General features: G+C 39.3%; 2 long non-coding RNA genes across 3 annotated transcripts; both read right to left on the bottom strand.

Annotated features, from left to right (window-relative positions):
• Nucleotides 1–501: 501 nt before the first annotated feature.
• Nucleotides 502–6,962, bottom strand: LOC110743897. Of its 2 annotated transcripts, XR_004185724.1 has the most exons (4): nucleotides 5,559–6,962; nucleotides 2,949–3,102; nucleotides 2,550–2,732; nucleotides 502–1,695 (listed from the first exon to the last, which is right to left on the bottom strand). It is a non-coding gene; the product is annotated as an uncharacterized LOC110743897 (long non-coding RNA). The 2 variants fall into 2 exon arrangements; XR_004185723.1 differs by having other exon boundaries at nucleotides 502–2,732.
• Nucleotides 6,963–8,473: 1,511 nt separating this feature from the next.
• LOC103886577 lies at nucleotides 8,474–16,399 on the bottom strand. The gene is made up of 3 exons (XR_650298.3): nucleotides 15,971–16,399; nucleotides 11,013–11,161; nucleotides 8,474–8,909 (listed from the first exon to the last, which is right to left on the bottom strand). It is a non-coding gene; the product is annotated as an uncharacterized LOC103886577 (long non-coding RNA).
• Between the last annotated feature and the right edge of the window lie 9,499 nt (nucleotides 16,400–25,898).

Raw genomic sequence — 25,898 nt, 5'->3', positions numbered from 1 at the left:
AGGGTCTCATTATGTTGCCCAGTCTGGTCTCAAACTCCTGGATCCAAGTGATCCTCCCACCTCGGCCTCCCTGAGTGCTGGGACTACAAGCGTGAGCCACCATGCCTGGTTCTGATTTTACTCAGAATCTTATGTACCTGAGGTCTAAGTCTCATTTGTTTCAGATATAAGTGCCAGGTGAGAGGAAGCTAAGATGGCTCTCTGGCATCTCATTTCCTGTTAGGGTATTCTCCCACAGTTGTGCCTGTCTACTTCCATCCCTATGCCACATTCGCCCTCCATTACAAGCACACTGGCCAAGTGTGGTGGCTCACGCCTGTAATCCCAGCACTTTGGGAAGCCGAGGCAGGCAGATCACTTGAGATCAGGAGTTGGAGACCATCCTGGCCAACATGGTGAAACTCTGTCTCTACTAAAAATATAGAAATTAGCTAGGCACGATGGTACCTGCCTGTAATCCCACGTAGTCGGTAGGCTGAGACAGGAGAATCACTTGAACCTGGGAGGCGGAGGTTGCAGTGAGCAGAGATAGTGCCACTGCACTCCAGCCTGGGTGAGAGAGTGAGACTCCATCTCAAAAAACAAAAACCAAGCACACTAATTTGAAACAGATCTTTTAACTCATGGGTTTTTCACCATTTCCTAGGAATTTTGCTCAGCAACTCCTCTGAGATTAACTGAGGGAAGAAGCCAGCAGTCATGGTAACTGAACCTCTTCATGGCAATTTAATACCTTATTAATCAACTTTATCTGTTACCTGTGTACACAATATTGTTTCTAAAACAAATCACCCTAAAGTCAGTGACTTAAAACATTTATGGTTGATGAGTGCAGCAATCCACCGTGGCACATGTATACCTATGTTAACAAACCTGCACGTTCTGCACATGTACCCCAGAACTTAAAGTATAATTTCAAAAATTTTTAATGAAAATATAAAATGAAAACTAAGAAAAACAATTATAATTTATTTTGGGGATCTGTTTTGGCTGAGGGTCAGCGTGTGCGGTGGACGCTTTTGCTCATCTCAAGTGGGCTAACTCGAGGCTGTCTGGACAGCAGCGTTTGCACAACCTCGGCTGGATTCGGGTGAGGGGTAGCTTCGCCCCATCCTCCCTACAGTGGGAAGGGATTGAATGTTAAATGGCCAATACGTATATGCAGGAAGGGGTGGAGCTTGGACAGATCGTGCCCTCTGCTACATCCAGGGACTCTTATCTTAATCTGCTTGGGCTGTTACAAGAAAATACCACTAACTGGGTGTGTAAACAACCAACATTTATTTTCATTGTTCTAGAGACGGAGAAGTCCATGAGGCATCAGTGGATTTTGGTGTCTGCTGAGAGTTCAATTCCTGCTTCAGACATAGCACCGTCTCTCTCAGTCCTCTCATGGCTGAAGGAGAAGCAAGGTCTCTGGGGCCTCTTTTATAAGGGAACAAATCCTTACAGGCTCTGCCCTCATGAATTAATCTCCTCCCAAAGGCTCTACTTCCTAATGCCAATTTCAACATATGAATTTGATGAGGATCACAAACATTCAGCTCTTTCCAACTGTTTCCTCGGAGTTTATAAACAGTGAGATCTGTCTCCGTGTATCTCAGTTTTGTTGGACTTCTGTTTCTTTACTCATTGTAAGAGTTCACTCTTGTGTAGAACTCTCTGGTAAACTTGATTTTCTCTTCTCCTATGACCCTCAATAAGTAAATTTACAATGTTAGTATTTTTAAAAAGTTCAATATTAATTCAAGAAAGAAGGAGTAAGAAATTAGAGTTCCTTTAGAGATGCTATACTTTTCTATACTGATCATCTAAATTACTATTATTTTTGTCTATGATATGGATACTGGGACCCACTTAGAATACCTTTAGAAATATAGTTGGTTTGAGAACAAAAAAGAACCAATCTGACTGAGGTCACGTTTCTGAGACCTGCCATAGAGGCTGTGCTAGACATGCAGTTTTATGGCCAGTATCAAACTTGTGCCCAGGTTTTTCAACTAAAATTTTAAATTTCTCTTGATAGTAGGGAAAGAGTTGTCTCACTATATTAATAGCCTATATTTCTGGGTCATTCTGGAAATGGAAAAAATTAACAAGAAAAAGAAAGATAGTATGTTTCAATCTGTGCTATGCATATGAAACTGGCGAAGGGTCCAAATTCTACCTTAAGCACATTTGTTTGATGACAAGAAAATTAGAAGTCCACTACATTCCTAGGAACGTCCCACTACTCATGCTAAGCCCTGTCTCCGTCATAGGTCTGTGTCCCTCTCACAATCTTCTCCCAGTGCAAGGGTTTTGCTTTCTTCCCATAGGACGTGGCCCAGAGTTTTAAGGCTTTCATTATTACAGCTTGTGATGGGTGAGCAAACCAGTCCACATTACGGTATTCAGTGAAGACAACCATCGGTGTCTGCTGGACTGTGGAGTACATTCATTTTTTTCCACCCACCACAAATTTGTGAAGGATGAGGATTAATGCAATATTGCCAAATATGTAAGCTCGTTAAATGAAGAGCTTCTAACTGACGTGTGCCCTGTCTTACCTGAAGGAATTGCACTGAGCAATCTCTGAGGAGAACTGAAAGTCCGTTTCATTGCCGTGACCAGAGACATCTGCTAGCTCTTTTCTCTGATGGCCCCTAGAGAGCTACAGAGTCATGGGTTTTTGTTGTTGTTGTTTTAAATTTTCACCCGAAGTATAAGTGAGCAAATCACCATTCATCTACCTACAAAAATAAATATTGGGGTGAAATTCATGGAACCCAGTCATTCAGGGCTCTCTCCTCATACTCCCGTAACTGAAGCAGGAGACAGTGGCCTATGGATAGTATCCATAGTCACATAACAACCCACGCAGGGCTCAGGGGCAGAAAACAAGCCAATCACACATTTCCATGATCTCTCATGGTTCTATGCTGTCTAGCTAGTGATGTGATCCTCACCTTGAGTTTCCAAGGTTCTAAGGAACACGTGGTTGGAGTTCTCTTGAAGTCATCCTGCCATCTGTTGGCTGGGACCCCAGCAGGGCAGCTGCCCAGAGCCCCTGAATAGCCCCTCCTTGTGGGCTGGGCCTCCACACACCGTGGTGACTGGGTTCTGAAGGAAAGTGGAGAAGCTGAGTGGCATTTTCTGATCTAGTTTTGGAAGTCACACAGAGGCTATTCTATTCTGTTCTGTTCTATTCTATTCTATTCTGTTCTATTCTATTCTATTCCTCAAGGCAGTTAAAAAGACTCTCCCAGGCTCGAGGAGAAGCCATGTCAGCTCGACCTTTGGATGGGGGACATGTCAAAGAACTTGCACGTGTGTTTTAAAACCAGCACGTGAAGATTTTATGTTCTTAAATTTTGTGTAAGATTGGGGCACATAGGAATAAAATGGAATTAATTTGCTTGTTCTCTTATTTAGCCCATAGCGTCTATCATTTTCTCTTAACGTTTTCAGACACTGATTTCAACATTTGCTCATGGATTTGATGCTAAACCGGAATTCTCTCTTCTACCAGCTTTTAAGCTGTTTTCACTCTCACAGCCCCATCTCTCAGTTAGAGCCCTAGGTAATTACCTGTGCCTACTCCTGGAGAATAATTGGCTAAGTGGTGAGGGAGGGAGGCAGACGTGCATCAAAGGAGTTTTCAGTCCCATTTTAAACATAGCATTAGTCATCCTCATGTTATTCCTTGATTGCTCCTGGGGTGAAATTATTAGGCAATTGTTTCCCCCAAACAGCATTGTAATGATAAAGATGAAAATTATACAATTTGCCTTAATCATTATTTTTTTCCTCAAGGTTAATGCATTTGTCACATCCTGGTAAACACCCATATGAACCATTAGGACACTCCGTAATGTAAGCATAGATGTCTCCATGGAACTAATAAAAGGAACAAATTAGAACAATTGTCACCATTATTCTCACATTTGTGAATAATAATAATTTGATCTTAGAAATTTTCTCATAGGACAAATGAAACTTTATTTCTGTGATTCTCTGTGCATAGTCTTTGAGGTTTTTAGTTCAATCTGGGAGTGTGTGGTTATGGGAATGACAGTTATGCTTCGATCAAACACTTATTTTGTTTTGCTGCATTTAAACCAGAAGATCCTTGTAATGAAACATAATTGTTTTTCAAGAGAAAATAATTAAGACATTCTTAGATACTTGCTTAGTTTCTGAAGTTAGACATATACTATTGGGGAGGAGTTTAGTATGGGAAATGCGATGCCTTTCTCTCAGTAGGTAAGCTAACAAAACCCTTCATGAATTCTAGATTCTCTATACACTGCAGGGCTAATACCTACTTTGGAAAATCACTCACGTCTTTGCTTAAGGGGAAAAATGATGTAAAACTTCAAGATGAAGACCATGTCCTAATTCTCAATGACTAATTGTTTAGGTGGATATCTAGGTGGCGGTGAATCAAAAGAGAATTTACATAAGCAGCAAAATTCACTGATTTGTCTACTCCTCCGAATCATCAACTAAAGGATTAAACTGAAGGCGAGATTTAAGTTTGCATGAGGATATGAGGATTACCATAAGAACCCTCATAAAATAGAGAAGCACAAAAACTAAAAATAATTGAAATTGAAAAAAAATATTCTGTCTAATAAGAAGATCACCCCAAATTTACAGTTTGCTGAGTTGAAATTGTAGGTGAAGTTGGCATATTTATGTCACATTTTAAGGGAATAATTATTATACCGTAAAGCTGTATTTGAAGCCATTGCATAAATACCCTGAAATACTCCCCCATAATGGTGGCTATCTCAAGATGACAGATAAAATCACGGACATTGGGCCTGTTTCCACCCGACTTTCACACCCAAAACATCTCTCCTTCCTATTGGATCAAAGTCCTGTTACTAAATCTAAATATTTGGTGATGTGAAAGATACAACCTAAACATCAAACCCAGTCTGTACTTACCCCTAGATTCCCTCAGCTCCGCCTGCCCGCTCCATGGAACACCCTGGGGTGTGGACACCAGAATCTCACTCCAAGCACTGCTGGCTTTCTTGGCTTCAGTCCGGCAGTCTGGCAGTGAGGAATCTTTCATTCTCCAGCCTTATGGAGTTGGTAAAGCCTCCTGAATGCAGACCTAACTCTGGGTTGTGGATGTGACCTCCATCTCCTCAGCTTCCTAGAGGATCCCGGCAGCACGGCTCAGATAAGCAAAGGGCTTTCACTGACCCATGGAATGCACTGACTCCTGAGATATTGAAACCCAAAAAATCAAGTGAAACAACTCTTCCTTTCGTCTCGACAGAGAGTTATGAAGGACGGTGACCTGTGTGCCCGAAAGGAGATATTTCACATTGCAATGACTGCCTTCACTCCTTGTCTCACTTCCCTTTTTCCCAGATGCCTGGGAATTGACCCCAAAATGCATTGGCATGTGTGACTGTCTTCAGGCTTTCTTTTCTAGGGGCCCAAGGCTAATCAATCTGCTGCACCAAAAGGACATCATGACCCTGCGTTTCTGAGTACGGTTTATCAATACTCCTCATCGACGGCACAGTCATAGAATTTTTCATCAAAATGTCACCCACCTATTGAGTGACTCTCACTCGAAAACTGTGGGAGCTGGGTGGACACCCTGCTAGTTCTGTCCTTGCGTTTGCCTCTGGATGGGGCTGGGCTTCCCCCTGGGCCCCTGCAGGCCTGCTGGTAGGGCTCTGTTGTCCCAGAAGAGTGCCCATGTGAAGAGTTTAACATTTTCATTCTTTTGTTTTCTAGAAGATAAGATAGTATTGATATTGTAGGAAAGCTGAAGCAAAGAAAAAAAAAAAAAACGAAAAAACAAAACAAAACAAAACAAAACCCAGGGGAAAATACAAATAATGAAGAAATAGGGGGAAACTCAAGGGAAGTTCTTGACCAGAGTCCAAACTCTAAGCACCTGGAAACACGCATTATCATAACTCATTGTGATGCCTTCTCGTCCGATGACAGATCTTTGGCTTCTTTTCATTTCATCAGAAGCACTAACATTTGCTGTGGATCCATGACGCGGAGCATTTGATAGATGGATATTTACTTCATGGAAACTAACTCATAACTAAGAGACTGCTTGCTGTCCTGTCAAATTTTGCTACTGTTTTGAAAATGTACTTTGTTTTTATACATTTTGAAAAATTATTTCTGCAGGGGAGACATTGTTGACTGTTCACAGGTATCAGATTCTCTCCTACTTCAGGCACATGGGATGATCTTTCTTTTTTCACTTTGCAAGTTAGGAAAAAAAATAGGAATTGTGTAGGCCAATGAAATGCAAATGGAAGCAACATTAATTACTTTCCCATAGAAGCATTTAATTGTCAAAATTCAACTGTCCCATGGCTTTTTCCACTCTGGGCTAAGAAAAGCACACATTGATGAAAAGTTGTCATAAGACTGAAGCAGTCTGGAACACTGACTGTGACTCATACAGTGGAAAGTTATGAGGAAGAGCTGCCTGGACTCACTGTGAGTATTACATGTGTGAAAAGTACAATTGTGTTGGTGTTTTCCATGTTTTGGGACGCACATGTCATGGCAGTGTAACCTATGCTGTCTATTCTGGTACATGATAAATTACTTCTGTGTCTTGGTTAATCTTATTTTTACTTTTTTTTAATAGGGAAATAAACATTGACACTTACACTGATACCTTTTTTAAAAATTTTTTTAACTTTGATTTTAAGTTTAGGGACACATGTGTAGGTTTGTTATACAGGTAAACCTGTGTCACCAGGGTCTGTTGTACAGATTATCTCATCACCCAAGTACTAAGCCCAGTGCCCAATAGTTATTTTTTCTGCTCCTCTCCCTCCTCCCACCCTCCACCCTCAAGTACCTCCCAGTGTCTATTCCCCCGTCTTTGTGTCCATGAGTTCTCATCCTTCAGCTCCCACTTATAAGTAAGAACATGCAGTATTTGGTTTTCTCTTTCTGCATTAGCTTGCTAAGAATAATGGCCTCCAGCTCCATGCATGTTCCTGCAAAGGACATGACCTCATTCATTTGCATGGCTGCATAGTATTCCATGGTATATATGGACCACATTTCTCTATCCAGTCTACCCTTGGTGGGCATTTAGATGGAGTCCATGTACTTTTTATTGTAAATAATGCTGCAATGAACATTCGGGTGCAGATGTCTTTTTGGTAGAATGATTCATATTCATCAGGCTGTATACCTGGTAATGAAGTTCTAAGTTGAATGATGGTTCTATTTTTAGCTCTTTGAGGAATTGCCACCCTGCTTCCACAAAGGCTGAACAAATTTACGCTCCCACCAACAATGTCTAAAGTTTCCCCTTTCTCTGCAACCTTGTCAGCATCTGTTATTTTTCAACATTTTAGTAATAGCCTCTCTGACTGATGTGAGATGGTATCACATTGTGGTTTTGAATTGCATTTGCCTAATAATCAGTGATACTGAGCAGTTTTTTTACAGGGAAATAAACATTTTATAGGGAAATAAAAATTAAATATGTTTGTTGGCTGAATGTATGTCTTCTTCTCAAGTGTCCTGTTCATGTCCTTCACCCACTTTTTAATGGGATTTTTTTTTTTTTCTTGTAAATTTAAGTTCCTTATAGATTCTGGATGTTAGACCTTTGTCAGATGCATAGCTTAAATGTTTTCACTTATTCTGTAGGTTGTCTGTTCACTCTATTGATAGTTTCTTTTGCTGTGGAGAAGCTCTTTCATTTAATTAGATCCCATTTGTCGAATTTTGCTTTTGTTGCAATTGCTTTTGGCATTTTCATCATGAAATCTTTGAACTATTCTTATGTTCAGGATGGTATTGCCTATATTGTCTTCCAGGGTTTTTATAGTTTTGGGTTTTACACTTAAGTCTTTAGTCCAGCTTGAGTTGATTTTTGTACATGGTACAAAAAGGTACCATGTACAAAAGGTAAGGAAGGGTTCCAGTTTCAGTCTTCTGCATATGGCTAGCCAGTTATCCCAGCACCATTTATTGAATTAGAATTCCTTTTCCTATAGCTTGTTTTTGTACTGATACCTTTTAATAGCCACTAAAACATGTTTAGTGAAGAATAAAATATAGCCAATTTTTATCACAAGAGTCAATAATTTTATTAATGTAGCTGTTTGACATTTTAAAGTATTTTTAATACTTTTATTTTTGGTTCACGTTTAAACAAACACGCCCACTTATTTTTGTCAAAGCTTTGACCTTATCATATAAAGATGCTTTATGAAAATACGATGATAAAAAGTAGATGTTGAAATGCATGATTGATCAAAGCAGAGAACACATTGGTTGATTTTGGACATTGGAAGGTTCAACTCTCTCTAAATATTTCTGATTCTCCTATGTGTTTTTAAATAGTATTATTGATGAATAATTTACATACAATAAAAATGACTCATTGTAGGTTTACAGTTCAAAGATTTTTAGTAAATGTATACAAAAGTGCAACTGTATACTGAAATTAAGGCAATTGAGGCAAAAATAACTTGATAAAATTTATTGGAAGCCAAATGTGAAGACTGACCCTGGAAGACATACTAACAAAGCTGGGTATGTTCAGAATCTGCTACAACTTGGAAGGCTCTCTTGGGAAAGTTTAGAAGAGAGGGGCACCCTTCACACTGGAGCTGTCCTTTTCATTGGAGGACACAATGCAGAGGGCGTGATCACTGGCTATGGATTTCAACACACAGGCTAAAACATCCAAGACAATCAGAAAAACTTCATGATTCAGAAACGGAAGACTTCATGACTTAGCAACAAATCAGTGTCTTCTTCAATGTCAGCATGACAATTTGAAGAACTCACCAAGAGATTTGAGGCATTCATGACAAGATTCCTTTCTCAAGGCAGGATGTCAGCCATGAGTCATAAGCACTCCCCCAGGCAGGTTAATCCGGAGCCCTGACACATGTGACCTGTGGGGAATCACAACCATAACAATCCCGTTTTAGAATACTTCCATCAACACCATAAAAACTTCTTCATGCCATGCCTTTTTTCAGTTAATCCCAAGTCTATCCCAAGTCCCAGACATCTACCCATGTGCTTTCTGCCTCCATTTGTCTTGTTTTCCACATCTATTCTGTAAGAGGAACCATGCGATATGTAGCTTTTTTTTCTTTTACTTAGCACTGTGCCTTTGAGGTTCATCTTTGTTGTGATGTAGGGTAGTAGCCCCTCTTTCTTACTGCTGGATAATATTCCCTTCTATGGATGCAACACCAAGTGTCTGCCAATTCCTCACTTACGTGGGGTGGTTCTAGTTATTGCCCTTCTCTGGATAGAGCACAAAGCATTTGAGTTATGGTCTTTTTGTGGAAATGTATTTTCATTTTTTTAAAATACATACGTAAGAGTAATATTGCTGGGTCATATAGAAAACACATGTTTAACTGCTTAGAATTTTCCAAAATACTTTACAAAGTGGCTTTATCTGTGTACCCTCCCATGAACTATGTAAGAGATTCTCAGCTTTTCAGCACTCTTGCCATACTGTCAGACTTTTGCATTAAAGCCATTCTAGTCACTGCTAGTGGCGTATCACTGTAACTTTAATTTACATTTCTTTAATGACTAATGACATTGAGCATCTTCTCATGTATTCAAAATAACCATGAAGATAACTTCTTTGGTATAATATATTCAAATATCTTGCCCCTTTTTATTGGGTTGTTTGTCTTTTCATTTATTACCAAATTGTAATAATATTTTATATATTCTGAATTCAGGTCCTGTATTATCTGATTTTCAATAATTTCTTCTCATCTGCAGCAAGTGTATGTGAGTGAGTGTGTGTGTGTGTGTGTGTGTGTGTTACCTTTATTTACTGGTGAGGTATTTGGAAAAGAATAGTCTTAAATTTAAATTTTAAGTGAAGTTCAGTTTCTCAAGCATTTTCTTTTATGGATCATGCTTTAGTGTCATAGATAAAAAAATCTTTACTGAAACCAAGTTTACAAACATTTGCTCCTTCATTTTCTTGTAAAAACTCCACAGTTTATGTTGGGTTTCATTTCTCTGTGATCCATTTGGCTAAAATTTCATGAATGGTGGACAGGAATGATCTATTTGTCTAGAATACTAACCTTTCCCCATTAAGCTGTCTTAAGCCTTTTCCTGAAAATCAATTACCAGGATTTTTACCTCGACTCTCTCTTCTGTTCCATTGATTGTAATTTCTGCCATTACCGTGAGTATCACATCATCCTGCTTATTTTAGGTTTTAGAAAGTTTAAAAATCAAGTAGTACACGTTTCTAAAATGTGTTATTTTTTTTTTCAAAATAGTTTTGGCTATTCTGTCTTTTGATTTCCACGTACACTTAAAATCAGCGTGTCAAGCTCTAAAAAATACTTGCTGGAGTTTTGAGAAGCATTTCATCAACACTGTACAGCCAGTTGGGAGGAATTGGGATCTTAACAATATTAAATCTTCCAATTCATGAACATAGTGTGTGTGTCCACATTTATTTAGCCCTTTAATTTCTCTCACTAAAGTTTTATAGTTTTCAGTGTACATATATTGTGTTTCTCCTGGAATATTTATTTCTAAATATTTTATTCCATAAAATGCTATTTTGAAGGACATTGTTTTATTCTAAGTTGGTTTTCAGACTGTTCATTGTGAGACGTACAATTACAATTGATTTTTGCACACCAATCTTACTTGCCTTATCTTGCTAAACTCATACAGAAGATCGTATAGATATCTTTTCTAGATTATGTGTGATTTGTTGAATACAGAATCATGTCATCTGTGGATAAAGAGATTTTACTTCTCCTTTCATGATACCTAAATTTGAATTTCTTTTTCATGCCTTGTCACATTGTCTGGAACTTCTGGTACAATGTTGAACAGCAGTGGTGAGAGTGGACATCTTTGCCTGGTATTCAGTCTGGGTGGAAAAACATCTAGCTTGTCAATATGAATTTTCTGCATAGTAGAAGGTAGACCCTGGCAAGCTGCTATGTTTCCTCTCTGACTCTGGTTGTATGACAGAGTCTTGGGTTTTTGCTTACCCTATTCTTCCACTTTGGTGGGACTTTTCCCTCTACACAGACTACAGATATGATGGCAGGTCAGCGGCCTTACAGGAAGAGCTGGGCAGGCACTCGGAATTATACTTGCTCGTTTCTATCTTCATCGCCTTAAAATCCCTGTTTGATTGCTGATTCAGTAAACAAGTCCAAGAAAGAGTGTTATTACTAGACATCTGCATTAGGCTTTATGTCCTATCGTAGGTTACCTACCTTACAAAAGATAATCATACAACCAACAAAAAAGAATAAAAGCACCCCAAAGTCTTCCCTTAGTAACAACAAAAAACATTAAACAGAGGCGAGGCCTCTAAACATAAATAGAATTATATTGCCTTTCTAATCTACACTAATATATTAATCTAACGTATTTTGTATAGTGCATGGGAAGCCAATGTTTTAAAAATATTTCCTAATACAACGTATCTGTTTTAAATATTTATTCTGGGGTAAAAGGGCCCCTTCTGTCTTCATTCAAAGCTAAGACTCTTTGAAGGTACTGTCTTATTGGAGCCTTAATAATATATACAGACTCTATCAAGTTGCATCTTAGATGTGACCCTACAGTGTTCAGAATATTTGAGCTCACACCCTGTAGCCTTCACAGCTGGAAACACAGTGTTGCAGGTAGCTGCTTCCTTTTTGTGGATCTAAGATCAACCTCCATGGTCCCCAGCTCTCTTTCCTTGCTTTCTTCCCTATTCTTAATACTTCAGATTAGCCATCTGGGTCCCTCCCCAGAACCTACAGGGCTCTGCTGTGTTGCCGAGACCCAAGTGTGTTGCCTTAAAAGTTTTGTTCCTTTTCTTCACTGATTTCATGAGCAATTTAAATGTGACTTTTTACTCTGTGCATGTCTTATTTATAAGTCATGTGCATGCATTTAAGCTAAAGTATATTGTGATTTTGAATATATTCTAGATGCATAGTAAATTTGCATCACTATTCACTGAAGTTTTACGGTTATATAAAGAATATCAAAATTGCATGTGGGCCTATCACACTTTCATTGAAATGATCTAAGAAAATATCCCAGAATAGTAGATTGAAAGTAAGAAAAAAAATTCAATATCATATCCACCACCTTGGAATGCTTATAAAAAATGAATGTTTAATCTTCAGGTATGAAAGGAATTGGGAGATGAGCTGTGGAATAATGAAAACAACTGTGTCACGTGTTGTTGGAGCTTGGAAGGCATTTTGATTAATGCAACACTATTTAAAAGAAAAAAGCTATCCAGCAAATACAGAGAAACCAACAAGAAACACTTCTATTTTCATATGCTGTGATGGGGACAGACTTACTCATGTGGAAACCCAAGTTAGATAAAACAAGCTGTTTCTCCAGAGAGGTGGGCGGAAAGAGTTGCTTTGCAAATTCTTGGGTAGGAATTATTTATTCTTTGTGACCAGACCTGAGCATGTTGCCTTGAATAAATTTGGTGCTGAGCAAAATATCTTCTTCTGTGTTGTTGTAGATAAATAATTAAAGTAAAGGTGAAGGTATGCTTAGGTTTTTTTTTTTTTTTTCCTCTCCTGGTAAAGATATTTCAGCTTCTTATAAAGTCTCAGGATGTACCATGTTTCCAATATGTTCTTGTACTGAATCCCAGGAACTAAGGCAGGTCAGAGATAAAATTCTCCCTTGAGGCTGTATTAAGAGCAAGAGGCCTATAATACATGGCTTCCTCTTTGCAATAGTCTCAGGATATACTCCTATATGTAAAGATACATCCTGATGTATGCTGAGATATAGAAAAATATAGAAAGTGTGAAAGAAGAATTACAAGAATAAAAGATAAAGCAGAGATGACCACCTACATTCAGTTTGTAGCTCTTTTTATGTATGTTCTGAACATGCTGCTCATTGCATTCATTTTAAATATCCTTCCAAATAAGTATAGGTCTTAATCTCTCGAGCTGGGACTCCTGGAATTGTCCTAGTAGTGGAAGTTCCTAAGAGAGTCCCACAGAACTTGATGGGAGATTGAAATACAAATCTGGAAAACAGCCTAAACAAAGTGTAAATGTGTAAGATCTAGCAAGAGAGGATACACAAAGGAGGCTAAAGTGGGGCTGACACAGCAGGGTATAAAAATTGAGTCAGTGCTGGACACTGGATTTTTTTCACAGGGTTCCCTCACATCTCAGCCATTGCTTTCCCCTGGGTCTTCCAGAGAAAAAAATACTAAATTTTAAAAGTAAATTAATTAATTAAAGGAAGTAAAATTCCAGGAAGATTTTTCAGATTGCCAAAAGTGGTCCAATCTTACATGTTAGAAAAAATCCGTTCAAGTTATCTCTTGAGGATGGTGTGGGCAGGGGGAGATTATGATTTAGTGGGGATAAAAGTGCTATTAAATGACAGAGACTGAGCTTTAGTTGGATGGGACTCTGGCCCTTAACAGCTGAGGGCAGTGTCACCTCATGCCATTGAGTCTGTGCATTCATCTTTAAAGGCCATTACAACGCAAATCTAGGAGGTCAGTTATAAGGACTAAGTAAAGGAACACACATCAAATATGTATCACCAGTAGATACCTGCACAGTAACAGATTTCCCCCACCCTCTGCCCTTTATCCTTTTCAGTTTGGAGATCACAAAACCAATAAAACACACATACGAAAATGGGCATTTAAGGCTGGGCGTGGTGGCTTGTGCCTGTCATCTCATCACTTTGGGAGGCCAAGTTGTATGGATCCCTTGAGTCCAGAAGTTTGAGAATCAGCATTGAAGGTGTGATTTTAAACAGATTTGTCCAGCTTCAGAAAGTAAGTTACAGCTAGTGACTAGCATTTTTTTCAGAGAGAAAATGCTCCAATAAATAGGAAAGGAATTCATTATTTATGACTGGAAACCCTCAAGCATTTTGTGAAATGGGAGCTTCCTATGACTGGAAAAATTACAGCAGAGACCATATGTGGTGGGAAAGCTCGACTTTGAGTGGCAGGTTGAACAAGGCACGGGCTGGGTTTCATTTCACCATTGACCCTAGCAGGGGTGTCCAATCTTCTGGCTTCCCTGGGTCACATTGGAAGAAGAAAAATTTTCTTGGGCCACACATAAAATACACAAACACAACGACAGCTGATGAGCTAAAAGAAAAACTGGTACAAGCATAAATCCCATAGTGTTTTAAGAAAGTTTATGAATTTGTGTTGGGTGGTATTCAAAGCCACCCTGGGCTGCATACAACCTGCGGGCCATGGGTTGGACAAGCTTGCCCTATATGGTTTCTTTGTTTCTTTTATACAGATAAATACATTAATACGAACAGGTGTAAACATATGCATATGTGCAGACATAGGTAAAATTATAGGCACAGACATATGCAACCTGGCAAAAGTGTGTGTGTGTGTGTCTGTGTATGTGTCTATATGTGTGCTCTGTGTGTGTGTGTGTGCGTGTGTGTATGTGTATGTGTCTATATGTGTGCCGTATGTGTGTGTGCTTGTGTTTGTGGGAGACAGGTATAGAAAGAGCCAGGACATGAAAGAAGACTTGACAGCTGGGTGTGGTGGCTCGTGCCTGTAAGCCCAGAGATTTGGGAGGCTGAGATGGCAGGATTGCCTGAGGTCAGGAGTTCAAGACCACCCTGGGCAACAAAGTGAGACCCTATCCCTACAAAAAAATACAAAAATTAGTTGATCATAGTAACTCATGCCTGTAGTCCCACCTGCTCAGGAAGCTGAAGCAGAAGTATTGTTTGAGCTCAGGAGTTCAGGACTGCACTGAGAAAGAAAAAAAGAAAAAGAAAGAAGGAAAGAAAGAAAGAGGGAAAGAAGAAAGAAAGAAAGAAAGAAAGAAAGAAAGAAAGAAAGAAAGAAAGAAAGAAAGAAAGAAAGAAAGAAAGAAAGGAAGGGAAGGAAGGAAGGAAGGAAGGAAGGAAGGAAGGAAGGAAGGAAGGAAGGAAGAAAGATGTAAATGTGTCTAATTGTGGCTCTGCTCATGATTTTACTTGAATGACTCATTTGACACCATCTGGTTTTTCTTTCAGATGGATAGTAATGATCTCAATCTGTCCCAAGTAGCACGGGAGAAGAGTATGGTGTACCACAAAACATTTTCACATCTATTAACTCTTTTAATAGTAACAACTACAACAATCAGGATACGATAAATGTGAAAATTGTTGTTATAAACTTTTGATATGTGTTAAAATATTAATTATTATATCTAGAAATACTATTTTGTTTCAATATTTGGTTCACTCTTAATGGGCTTATTATATTTCTAAAATAGAAATGGCAGGTAAAATCAACAAATTATGATATTTTATAACTGGTGAAGATTTTCCACCTGTTTTAAATATATTAATTGTCTTCCAGCTGCATGTCAGTCCTAGAGTTACCAAGTAAAAACCTGAAGATCCAATTACAAGTGTGTGTGTGTCTGTGTGTGTGCTTGTAGGTCTGTGTGTCTGTGTGTCTCTATGTCTGTGTGTGTGTCTGTATATGTGTGTGTCTGTGTGTCTGTGTTCTGTGTGTGTATCTGCATGTGTGTGTTTAATTTATTCATGTTAGCTTTCACACATTTTCAACCCATACAAAATCATCTATTGTTATTCAGAACACAACTGTCTTTTGTTTGGCAAGATTGCCTCTCTAAATGTCAAGCCTATTAATTTCGTATTATATTTTCTGTCCTCTAATGTAGCACGTTGTATGTATGAATTAGTATTCTTTCATGTCTTTTCATGAGACAATTTCTTCTCCTGCAAATATGGATATAGCATAACTGTGTAACCAAAATTCCTTGCCTGAGAAAACCATATTATAATATTCAAAGTTCTATATAAACTCTATCTTTGTCTACCTTCATTTTAGCATATATCTCTTATTCATATACTTCAATATTATCAAATATTTCTACACCATTAATACAAAGGCACTCTTCTTCCTGAAAAGTGGTTCAAAATTCTGCCTGTGCCTTGGGGTCACCTGGGAGTCTTTAAAAATTCACTTTGATGTGGGCTCCACCATAGACAGAATCAAGTGGAATCTCTGGAAGATGAGATGTGGGCTTGTGATCAGCTATCAGTATTGCCATGAGATCCACAGGTGAACTCAAACGTCCAGCAAGGACTGGAAATAGCGATTCCAGAGTGACGCTACACATCCAATTTATCACAATGTCCTCCACGGAGCCAGCACCCAGCTAAGGCTGGCTGGTGAAGATGAATGAATGAAATCACAGGCGTCTATTGCTCTCTGGGCCCCATCTTTGTTTGCTGTTGTTCAGTATCCCTGAAGCTGCATGGTGTATCAGCACAAAGATCACTCAATCTATGGCACACAGCTGAAGACTGAGGCTTCTCTAGAGTTTGTATTTCTGTTTACGACAAGGCTTCTGCAGCCTCGCCCTCCAGTCCATGGAGTCGCCTGGTTTCCATGGAATTGCTTCCGTATTCCATAACAGCCCATTGTGGGGTGGGCTGGGGTGTCGGGGGTAAGGGCTGCGGGAAGTCCTGTTACTGCTGCTGGTGACGGCTCCACGGGACTCCATCCCGGGCTTTCCTTGGGAGCCCTTCGGGGGCTCTTGAGAAGTTCTTTATTGTGTTTGTCGTAGCTTCCTTTTAAAATCATCTTATCAACTCAAATGCCTCTAATTTTGGAATTAAACATCTGTGTTTCAATCAATTACTTTCTTCCTTTCTCCATTCGAAACATTTAGCTTCTTAAGTCTGTGGTTTTTAACTAGGATGCATGTAAGAACCACCACAGCAACTGCTCCAAACGCGTGAGCCAGGCCCTAAAGGGCTTCTCCTTAAAGTTTCATGAAGGCAGCACAAATACAAATTAGCATTTCTAAAAGACCCTTTTGTGGGTCCGATTTGCATCCTGTCTAATATATTTTGCTACAAATATACTTTAAGAGTAAAAACATAAAAGCATGTACGTTTGAATAATAAGGACAGAAAATAATTTTCACATACTTCACTATGATAGATGACACAAATCCCAATTTTACTACACCAACATATTGAAGGTGACTTTAAAATTATTTTCCAAAGCAAATAGCATAATTTACGCACCTATGGATACAGACGTGCTGTACTGCTATCAAGTAGGCACAGGTGACTTAGATAGGAAGTGAATTTTCAATGAGCTCCAATAAAAACCCACCTCACATGGCTGAAAAATATGTGAGTGTATGTGTGTATAGTTTATATTTATCTATGATATTATACACTGTATATCTTATGTGTTTTATGTGTTATATAATCATGTTATTATATATTTATATGTTATAGTTTTGTCCATCATAAGTTACGGACTTCAAAACCAAACGCATCTACTCATGAAATCCAAAATGATACTGATACTTTATTTCAGAATTTATAGCAATTAAAAGTCAGTCATAATACTAAATAGATTTGAATACATGTTAAAGAGCCCATATAGATAACATATTTAAATGGATTTCAATCCAAGCAGAGTATGTTGGAAAGTTTTCAATACAAAAGATGGAAGCCAATGCCACAGCACCATGATGCTGCTCTCCACGTGGTAAATGGACAGACTTAAGAGAAAATAAGTGGTCTATATTCATTACATGAACGAAAATAGCAAGCAGAATGGGGAAAAGATAGATTCTAAAGAATCTGGTATTTCAGTAAATGTTATAGCGCTTGTGAAGCAAAAAACTCCAAAGTTTTATAAACGTATTATAAAAGCTGCAGTATAATCTTGAATTTCACAACCTGGATTTCAAAAAAAACATCATCTTCCATACCCAAAACCTGAGTACGTAACCGAGTGGTGGAGGGTGGCCCTGCTCTCCGTCACGGGCTTTTGCTGCGTGAGGAGGTGCCGTTCAGTCTGAGCTTCCAGAGGGGAACCCGGGAGACCAGCCAGGAAGCTGCCGGCTTCTAACTCAGCGCTGCAGGCAGGGCAGGCTGCCGGGGGACGTCAGCTCCAGGCCACTCGGCATTTCACGACGCCCAAGGTTCCTGGTGAAGGCACATCTGTTGGCCTCAGGGCCCCGTGTCTGCCAGGAGCCGCGGGGTTGGTGCCTTTGTCATGAACCTCCGGCCTCTCGATGCAGCTCTGGGCACCCCTGGCTGCCCTTTCTTCCCGAGCTGCTTCTCTAGGCCAGGCCAGGCCCCAGGAGCTCCCAGGGGTTTGCTGCACACAGGAGCTGGGGCTCCCACTGGTCACTCCATTCCTAATCCATCCTCAATCCGGTCTACCCTGAAAGAAAATCTGAAGGAATCCTACAGTGTTTGACTTTACTGGACGGGCACAAAACCAAAACACAGCGACAGGAACGTGACGTGGGTCCTTGGACTCTGGATTTGATGCTGGATTTGAATATCAGTCCTGCTACCCATTATTTTCAAGTTTCAGGTTCTTCCTAGTAAAACAGTGAAAGGATGACACCTAGAATTCAGGTAGGAATTTTATTATATTTTCCTGTCTTTTTATTTAATAGGAAGAACTTGACACTTCCTTGTGTATATATAAATATATATACACACACACACACACACAAATATATATATGTATACTTTTGTATATATATGTAAAATATATGTACACAGTATATATCTACAAAAATATGTATGTGTGTATATATAGTGTGTGTGTGTATATAGTGTGTGTGTGTATATATATATAGTGTGTGTATATATATAGTGTGTGTATATATATAGTGTGTGTGTGTGTGTGTGTGTATACATAGTGTGTGTGTGTGTGTGTATGTAAAAACAGTTCCAGGCACATGCAGATACTGAAATTTTTTGATTAAACAAATACACTATATTAAAACAAATTGCCATTAACTTGGTTTTAATGTTCCTCTTTTAAGCACCCTATAAGTAATATATGTGAATAAAACAGTAAGAAATCACATAGTGCCTACCAAAAAAAATCTATTTCATGCCACTTTCTCTTAAGGACGTGGTCCATATTTTAAAATCCTTCTCTCCTCTGCAAACACAGACCTTTTCAAGCTTGCCTTTACAACCAGAATGTACTCAGCATGTTGGTAAAAAAAACTATTATTTGACATATTAATCATTCAATCAATAGTCAATATGTGAAACTATGAAATGTTCATGAAAATGTTCAGGGAAATATTCCTGAAAATTTCAGCCACTAAACTCTAGTGTCATCCAAAGGGGAGACAGGCAAAGCTGAGAAGAGAGTTTGGCTAAAGTACTATTTTTACACTGATGGAATAATCCACTTTACAGCAAATAGATGTGCTCCTCTAGCCCACAGGTTTCTATGTGCCCTTTAACATATGTCAAGATAGTTTTATTGATTATGAATTATTAACAGTAGTTATGAGAATTCACTGGGGGCTTGAAAGACCGCATTTAATATCTGTTGTACTTCTAAAATCAGTGCCTAAATATAGGTAAAAGGTTATTGATTTCTTTTGCTGCTTGTGCCCTTATTATAAAGTGGTAAGTCACTGCACTACCTTGCTGTCTATTCTGTATGTATGTGTGTGCGCGTACACTTGAAACTGATTTATCTTCATGGTGTCTTCTCAACACATCTCATAGCTACGCTTTGATCGTCATCATTATTGATACATTTAATTGCCTTGGGATGGCAGAACAGACCCTGTCTAGATGCAGTCCTATGACAAATGTGTTGGGTTGCAGGTGCACCTCACCTTCGAAGTTCAACGTCCCCGAGTGTGCATGTGGGGAGAGGAGGAGGATGGCATCTCAAATTGGGGTCAGGTGTCCTTCCACAGCTCTCGGGCTGGGGACTTCCTGCTTGATGCATTTCCACAAGGTGAGTATGCTAATACATTTCTTTCCGTGTGGAGTCCTTCCTGGTGACTTTTTTCTTTTTTAAATCAAAATCTTAGCCATTTTCTGTTTTCCTGTTCTCTGTCTTTGTTTGATATGAATTCCTTACCTGGGGCCCAGGGAGCCTTCCTCCCTGACTCTTGATGGTGCCATGCCTCACACCGTTCTCGCTGAAGGAGAAATGGAGACCAGGCTGGAGTTCCAGGGACACGAAGGAGCATCCCTCAGCTTCCCATCTGCCTCCTGAACCACAGCAAAGCCTTGCTCAGAGACCACGTGCTGACCAAACTGTTCCACAGGTGTCTCACTCGATGCCAGGGCCACCCCTAAAATATCTGGGCTTCCTTTGTTAGTTTCTAAGCTAATACGGTAAAAATGATGAGCGAAAAATGGAGCAGATTGTGTACGACTTGGTGCACGTCTGCTACGACCTCGTATTCATTCCCCTGCATCCTCTCCCATCCATGCGTCACTGAAATCCTCAGCAAGTGCAACCCAGAAACTACCTCCAGCCCCCGCTTTCCACTGGTTTCACACCACGTCTCACACTCAAGTAATCCAGGCCCCAAGACTGGCCATTCAGTTCCACATTGTTTTGACGCCTGTATCAGAGAGGACTGAGCTCTCAAAGAGGCACTTATGTGAAGGCCACACTCCTGTGGATTTTACCGAAGGAAGGCCACATGGCATGGAGTGAGGGCCAGAGGTGTGTTCCCGTGCAAGGCTCACGGCATTGTGCCTGGGGGGTTTGTCAGTCAACCTCTTCGAGCCATGGTATGCTTCTTTGTAATAAACTTTGAACCAATGTGCTAACGCAAGCAAATCTTAAACTTTGATTCCAAGAATCCAGATGGCCTTTAGCTTGAATAAGTAGTTTACCTCACTTCAAGATTCTAAGCCTGCAGGCTTTTTAATATTCATATGAAAACTTGTTATCTCCATCTATTTATTGTAATTTTTACAGCATTTTGAGTGGTAGATTTTTGATACATATCTTTGTCCACAATTATTTTCCTGACATTTTTCTCATTAGCTCATAGCATAATAATGTGAGCCCTGATACTGATATTAATTGGGTGTTATACTGATAATGTATTATTCATGTTGCTCTTTTGGATAAGAGAAACAGGATTTATAAACATACATCCATTTGTTAAAAGGAGGCTATGTGCACAAAATTAAATAGAAAATATTTTTAAAATAAAATAATTTGAAATCAACTATTGGTTTCCTTTTCTGATTTTTCTTCTGGGCAAAAAAAAATATATATATATATATATATATTTTGTTGCCAAATATTCTTCATAATGAATTCTTGATCTTAATGGGTGGCTTCTAATGGCATAATTTATAGTGTAACTACAATGGATAGCATACAAACCCTAACCCTAACCCTAACCCTAACCCTAACCCCGAAAAGTGCTTCTTCCCATCATTTGCTCAGCCTACGCTGTTGATGCAGAAGATGACAGTGTCCGAATGCTGCGCAGGTTTGTGGATTCTCCTCACTCAGCCTCAGAAATGGACACTAGTCTATGGAAATGGTGTGAGCAGCAGGAACATTTAAGTAAAAAAAAAAAATCAGTTTAATTAACCTGATAAATTCTTCCTGTCAGATAGTGTGGATTCAATGTGTAATTATGTGAGAAAGAATCATGCCCACACCACCCTGCTGAGGATTAATTTTCTCCTTTCTTGCTGTATTTCTCTATGTGGTTGCAGACATTACCGTAAGTTAGTGTGGAATTCTCATTGTTGCACACAGAGGATGTAAAAGATTTTGCAATGTTCAACAGCTCCCAGTAGTCTTAACCAAAGGTAAGACTGTATGTATGCAGGTCCAGAACGAATGTGAGTAAGAATGTGTGACATTAACTCTTTATGTGTGCAGCTAGACGATCATTTAATGCTAGAATTATGGATACCTTTATAAACATATGTAGTAGAATTTAATTAAAAGTTTTATGCATATGTGCATATACGTATACATACATATGGGTATGTATTCCATCCTCTGAGCTAACACGTTTTAAATAGCTAGAGGATCTACTATTAAACAAATCATACTTACCTGCCTATGAGTCCAAAATCATTCTCCTCAGCTAAGTCTTAGCATCTCTAATTTGTATTAATATATTGAGGCAAATCTAAAGTAGGCAACAGTCAAGATATCTTCAATATGGATCCTTTAGTGACTGGTTGCAGACTTCCTCTTTAGCCCAATTGCCTGTCTTTCACTCTTGGATACTCTCTAGTTTATTCACACACATTATATTCTACATGGTAGATGGTAGATAGATAGATAGATAGATAGATAGATAGATAGATAGATAGACAGACAGATAATAGATAGATGATAGAGATAGAAAGAAAGATAGATAGATAGATAGATAGATAGATAGATAGATGATAAATAGATTATAAAAAAGAAAGAAAGAAAGAAAGAAAGATGAGATAGATAAAGATAGATGATAGATTACATAGATAAATAGATGATTAGATAGATAGATGAGATAGATGATAGATTAGATAGATAGATGATAGATAGATAGATAGATAAATAGATAGACAGAGATATGGGTGGATGAATAGATAGAAATAGAGAAATCAAGATGTCTGCTCTCTCATGTCCTCTGCTCCATGCCTTTGCTCATGCTGTCTCTGTCTCTTGTCTTCTTCAATGTCTAGAAATTTTCTACCCATACTTGAAGGTGAAGAGGTCCTGGTCTCTGCAGCTTTACAGTCTGGAAATCAGCCCATTCTGTCTCTTTTGATCAATCCCTACTTCTTTTTTTTTTGAGACGGGAGTCTCGCTTGTCGCCTAGGCTGGAGTGCAGTGTCCTGGATCTCAGCTCACTGCAAGTCTGGCCCGGGTTCACGGCCATTCTCCTCGGCCTCAGCCTCCCCGAAAGTAGCTGGGATACAGGCCGCCCACCGGCCCGGCTATTTTTTGTATTTCTTAGTAGAGACGGGGTTTCACCGTGTTAGCCAGGATGGTCTCGATCTCCTGACCTCGTGATCCGCCCATCTCGGCCTCCCAAAGTGCTGGGATTACAGGCTTGAGCCACCGCGCCCGGCCTCAATCCCTACTTCTTTGGGACACACATATTCTTTTTATTAACATTTGGGAATTATGGGAGCTGCAATTCAATATGAGATTTGGGTGGGAACACAGACAAACCACAGTACAACCTGAGTTGAGTCATAAACCGCTGCTTCCTGAGCATATCAATGGCATTCAAAACCGCAAGCACGGGGGAAACCACTGATGGAATGAGAAGGAACACACACAAGTAGAGAATCCAGACCAAGAGTCGGAGGGTTAGAAATATAAAACTCAGCAAGGAAACGAAGATGGTGCAACTGAACAAGAAAGAAAGATGACCATTTGTGTGGTTCCGGGATACAAATGAAGGAAGTGTTTCAAGTATTAGTGTAGCTGCAATAACCAGGCTGTTTCAGAAATAACCCTCCTCTTGCTTGTGTCTATTCACATCTATCTGCATGCTGACTTCAGAATTCCAGGGGCAGCCAGGAGCAGTGGCTCATGCCTAGAATCTCAGCACTTTGGGAGGCCAAGGCAGGCAGGTCATTTGAGGTCAGGAGTCGAGATCAGCCTGACCAACGTGGTGAAACCTCATCTCCACTAAAAAAAAAAAAAAAAAAAAAGCTGGGTGTGGTGGCGGGCACCTGTAATCCCAGCTACTCAGGAGGCTGAGGCAGGAGAATTGCTTGAACCCAGGACTCAGAGGTTGCAGTGAGCTGAGATCACACCACTTCACTCCAGCCTAGGTGACAAAGCGAGACTCCATCTCGGGAAAAAAAAAAAAAAAAAAAAGAATTCCAAGGGCCAATCTTGAAACAACCTGGGCATGAATTCAAGATGGAAAAACATTCCCTTCCCCTTGAAAATTGCTGCACCATCATCCTTAACCTGGCCGCGGTCAGAATGACACCAACTAGATCACCAGGTAGACCATTACGCAAGGCAGCCGTCAGGCTACGACACACACACCTGCACCCTGTCCCACTCGTGCACATGCTTCCCATGCCACCTTCTGCTTTAAAATCACTTTGGTTAGTCTGGAAATTTAAGATGGTTTTCGAGACACAAACTTGCCATCTCTCAGGCTACTGACTCTCGAATAAAGTTGCTTTTCCTTCCACCAACTCCCATCTCTGGGATCTGGCTTTTGGTTGGACAGTAGCCAGACCCAAATTTGGTTATATTAGGAGGGGATTCACTGGACCAAATGCTGCTGGTTTGTCGAGTGAGGTGAGGCTTGAGACCTGAAGATTGGATTTCACAATTGGTCATTGGTCGACTGGCCAAGATCAGCTTTAGGGAGCTAACAAGGAAAACTAAACTGTGGTTACAAAGAAAGTCACATCTATTTTCCTACTTAAGGTATGCCTTTAACCAGTAGCCTTCTGATCTTCTACAAACTGATTCCACGTAATTTGGAAGTTGATGTCTTGCTGTCTATGGTAGTTTTCTTGCAACTTCTCACTGTTTGACACCGATTCCCATCCTTTCTCTTTGTTCACTGTCCTTTCCTGCCAGGAGGACACCAACACCCTTGTCGTTGTTGTGTGCTCTGCACGCATCACCCGGCTGATGCTGAATTCTGTGCCTCTTTCAGGACTTCACAGGCACTTTAGCAACTGGACTACCAAAAGCTTATTTGGGGCCCAGGTCTTACAAGGATTCCCCTGACAGTGTTTTGATTTATTATTTCACGCCTCCATGTTTAGGATGTAAAACTCATCACGAAGAAACAGCCATGATTCCAGCAGGGAACCAACCCTTGCTGCCCTTTGACCCTTTCCCAGTCCAACAAACAAACAAAAATAAACAAATGAAAAAAGGCTGCATTCTAGTCTCTCAGTTATAAGATAAAAAATCTCATGGATACTGCTGCATAAAGCTGTGAATAATGACAACACACTGGTACTTGGGAAGAGCTTGAGGTTTTATCTGTAGGATATAACACCTGCTCCTCCTCTGGGGTGAGGAGTAGATTGCCTTATTGAATAATGCATTTGGCAATTCATGCTTTACATCATTTTATAACTATATCTATAAACCACCCTCCCCTCAAAAAATTCAGGAGCCAATGTACAGGAGGCTAGGACAAATAAAAGCTCTTCTAAAGAAAAGAAAACAGAAGGGAGTTAATTCTAAATTGTAGCAAAATTTGACAGGTAATAAAAGAATGTTAGTTTGCAAGGACTTAATAGAAAGTAATTAAGGATAATAAGTTAGATAGATTCAGTAAAATGTTTGCTATTATTAAAGCTACTTTGTTTTTACAGGATTAAAAATCTGCAGTAACCTTATTTTATCTAGAATTTATTAACAAATTTAGAGAAGAAAAATAAAGTATAATGTTTGTAAAATTAGATTAAGTCTTGGCTGAACAATCTTTTACAGTCAAAGTTGTACCTGACTTTTAATTAATGTATTGATTCTAATCTAGGTGAGATATTTAAAAGCATGCGGCACACACTCTACTTAGCATAGCCCTATTAGCTCAAATCCATTAAATACATGATTGAAGTGTGGAAGTCCTGCTTATCAGATTTGGTTTTGATGATACAAGCTTTTTCTCTCCGGATTTTCTCATTAGACTCCAGCCTCATTACCCTTGGTTCAACTAAAGTTTCTGGTATGTCCTTCATTATTTTTTTATTTTAGTTATATTTCATGTATTTTATATGTGTGCTGATTTTTTAACATAAAAGGGAACATATTATGAAGCTCTTTTTGTAACTTGTGATCATGGAACAATTTGTTTTGGAGATTTTTCCTTGTAATCACATAATCTTTTTCTCAACATTTGTGTTTCCGTTTGTGAAGGTGCTGTAATTTAGTTCATTATTTTGAAGCTAGTTGATTTTTTCTTTTTTAATATTTTGCTATTCTAATACTACAATAAACTTTCCTTATAACTTCTCAGTTATATTTGCTTATATTCTAGATTCAAGCTATGTCAGTTTTTTAATGAATTTTTTCATATAGAGTACAGAGATGTTTTCTGTTGCATTTTAATTAACTCTAAGATAGGTCAGCTAAGACCACACATAATTATTTCTAT

This window comes from Papio anubis, chromosome 8 (genome assembly GCF_008728515.1).
Source record: "Papio anubis isolate 15944 chromosome 8, Panubis1.0, whole genome shotgun sequence".
Classification (NCBI taxonomy): domain Eukaryota; kingdom Metazoa; phylum Chordata; class Mammalia; order Primates; family Cercopithecidae; genus Papio; species Papio anubis.
This window is presented reverse-complemented; position numbering and strand designations above follow the sequence as displayed.